The sequence below is a fragment of the Podarcis erhardii genome, assembly GCF_964252035.2.
Source record: "Podarcis erhardii genome assembly, chromosome: 11".
Classification (NCBI taxonomy): Eukaryota; Metazoa; Chordata; class Lepidosauria; order Squamata; family Lacertidae; genus Podarcis; species Podarcis erhardii.
The window spans coordinates 41855686-41859293 of NC_138501.1; positions in this window are offsets into that span (position 1 = coordinate 41855686).

Consider the following 3608-nt stretch of genomic DNA (forward strand, 5'->3'; position numbering starts at 1 on the left):
TGCTTCCCTTGTCAGTGTTTGCTGTGTAATTGTGAAATGCCAGAAAGGTTATCAGGACTGAATACAGATAATTCAGTAAATTAGCAGAGCATATAGTCTTAAGATGCAATGAGAGTCGTATTCATGAGCAGGATCCATGCACTTTTTTGTTTTTTCCTTAAAAAAAGAAATAGGACGAACATATTTGCTGTCCTAATAAAAAAAAAGGTCCTATTGATAAACCAAATGGTATAGATAAATTCAACTTAAGCCCCACCTACATTGCTGATTTTTAAACAGACAAAAGAATACAGTGGTACCTTGGTTCTTGAACTTAATCCGTTCTGAAAGTCCGTTCGACTCCCAAAACCGTTCGAAAACCAAGGTCCTGCAAGGTCCTGATCCTGCACTCGATCAGACGCTGCGGGGCATATTCGGCTTCTGAAAAACATTCGCAAACTGAAACACTTACTTCCGGGTTTGCGTTCAGGAACCAATTTGTTCGGGAGCCAAGCCGTTCGGGAACCAAGGTACCACTGTAGCTGTTTTAAAGATCACATTTTCTGCAGTTCGGGTATATAGCTGTCAGTATTCAAAGAGAATCTTCACACAAATATGGATATACTTGTCATTATTAGCAGGTGTATATATTTCTTCCGTTATGACTGGAAGTGTTAAGACAAACTCTTAAAAAATGAGACTTATTCATCATGCTTCCAAAGAATACCTATCTGAATGTCATTTGTAACATGAATATCTTCTAGACTCCTTAAAGGGAGTGAAAGGCGGGATATCAAATCCAAACTCTTCTTCTTCTTCTTCTAGCATGCTTGCAAGTTGAAGGGTGTTGAAAATATCACCAGACAAATATTGGGTGGTATTCATGTTTTACTCAGTAGACCCACTGAGATTAATGAACGTGACTAAATTTAGGCCAGTAATTTCAATGGGTCTACTCTGAGTAAAACTTTGTTGAATACCAGCCACTGTTCATTCTTACTGCTTATATTTTGGGAGCCAAAGTAATAGTGAAATAAGCATTGTTTTAGGGGAGTAAAGATTCCTATCAAGTCTAACAGGTGATTCAGGTGACAACCTATAATCTTTATTTTTGCTATTCTCATGCTAACATTTCCTTCAAGATTTAAATACTTTAAAAAATGAAAGTATTATTATTATTATTTATTACATCTTATTAGTCACTTGTTACCTAAAAGCTTTCCAGAATTCCACTGAAACTTAAAATTATGCATGGCGTGGAGACCACGGATAGAGAAAAGTTTTTCTCCCTCATAGTGCTAGAAATCATGGGCATGAAAGATTCAGGGTAGTGCAAACTGTAGAACTTGCTCCCACATGTGGCAGTGATGGACACCAATTTGGGTGGCTTTAAAAGAGGATTAGACAAATTCATGGAGGAAAGGGCTGTCAATGGCTATAAACAGCCATAATGGCTGCGTTCTGCGTTCACAGCTGGAGGGAGCAATACTTCTGAATACCAGTTGCTTGAAACCACAGGAGGGGAGATTGCTCTTGAGCTTGAATCCTGCTTGCATGGGCATCTGGTCAGCCATTGTGGGCCATTAGACAAATGGGCCATTGACCTGAAGGCTCTTCTTCTGCTCTTAGAGTACCTATATCCACCTCTTAACACTGAAATTTTTAAATACCCTTTCTTCCTCTCTCTCTTTGCGCCTGTTGCTTCCCAGGAGTATTCTGGCAGTTGTCAATGTTTCAAGCTCAGTAAATTCTTAAGAATCTGTAGTGTTCCCTTTGCCATACTGGTACCAGCCAAATACAGTCGTACCTTGGAAGTCAAATGGAATCCGTTCCGGAAGTCTGTTCGACTTCCAAAACATTCAGAAATCAAAGCTCCTGCAGCCAATTGGAACCGCGGAAGCCCCGTCGGATGTTCGGCTTCCAAAAATAGTTTGCAAACCAGAACAGTCACTTCCAGGTTTGCAGTGTTCAGGAGCCAAAACGTTCGAGAACTAAGCTGTCCGAAAACCAAGGTACGACTGTATATCATTTAAGAAGCTCACTTTCAACTCATTTTTTACATCGCTGAAACTTGTGTTTTGCTCTATTGTACTAAATTTGGACTTGTACACACTCGCTACCGACAGACATCCCATGGGAAAGAAAGCACTTCCACATAAGATATGGAATGTGCTAAGGAGCAGTGTTAAGTTTCTGTACTTCTGTACACTTGTTCAGTCTGATTGCAGTGGATAGATCATTTAAACCTCTCCAGCTCTCTCTGTGCCTGAGCACAATACTACATTTCTTACAAAAAGCACACAAGGGCTTCTGTTCCGCTGCTTTGCCCCTGTGTTTCAGAGAAAGCGTTTTCTTCCTGAATACAGCAAAGCCAAAGTGAAGGGAGAGGGCTGGGAGGAGCATCGCAAGCGCAGGAACAATGAAATCCCTGGCAGGTTGCACTAGGCCTTTCACAGCAAGCCATGTCTCCGTGGAAACAAGGTGATAAACTCTAGGCAGGGTAGCACTATGTAAACAAGTAATCTGAGATGGACGGACACTCCCGTCTTCCAGTCACCCTTCGGTGCTCTCCATGGTTCTGCATTAATTACCACAGTCTGTCCAATCAGAAGGGGGAGGTGTAGACCAGGGGCGGGAAGAGATGCTAGGAAGAGACAGGCCCACTTTCCCCAAACTGTACAAGGGAGCGTCTGTAGTTTCAGGTTAGGAGCAACAGGTAACAAATTAAAGGTAAATGGTTTTTTCTTCATTCCTTTATTGATTGGCTCAGGAAGAGTATCCTTTAATTTAGGTTGATATAATCCAGCTTTCCCCTGCTCTTTACTTTTTAAAGATACTACCTATTTTAAAAGTTAGTGCATATAGTAGGGTATGCTTCTGGGGCGAGGAAGCTGTTTATATTTACAGAATAAGCTCTGTGAACAAAATTGGAGGAAGAACCGATCTGGCTCTAGCGCTAGGGGAGGAAACCAAGCTGGGTTTGAATGGGACCTCCTCATGTTGCCTTCGGAGTTTGTGAGTGTGCTTATCTCTACTTTTTTTACCACCAAATTATTATTAAACTTCATTGGAATTCTGCTTTTGGGCCCAAAGGCCTCCAAAGCAGTGAAGACCAGATTAAAAATACAATAGACAAAACACAATAAAATGCAACAAACAGGCTGTCGAATTAGCAGTAAATAAATATGACCATGTAGTGGGAGATTTATGGCATGTTTTTGGAAATCAATGCACAAGAAAGTACACAGGATTATTCTGTGTAAAGAAAGACGTTTTCCACCTTGCCCATTTCTGCTTCCTCATTTAAGACCAGACTTACTGTCGGGGGACAAAGCAAAGGCAGCTGTTCATCCTGATTGACCATCTGTCTAAATCAGACTTGGCGTTCGAAGGGCTGTTGAGTCAGGGGTTGTGCAGCACTATGTAGAAAGGTGTTTGGAAGAGTTTTGTCACGACTCGGGATTTTCACCATGCCAGTGCAAAAAGAGAGGCTGTGTTGGAACAGTAAAAATAGCTGCAGCCAAGGCCAGCAGCTTCCCACGGGATTCTTTCGACAAAACAGTTTTGCTTTCTGGCAATAGCCATCCATGTGGTTTCGGCTGTTATATAAGTATTTAAGAAGCTGGTGC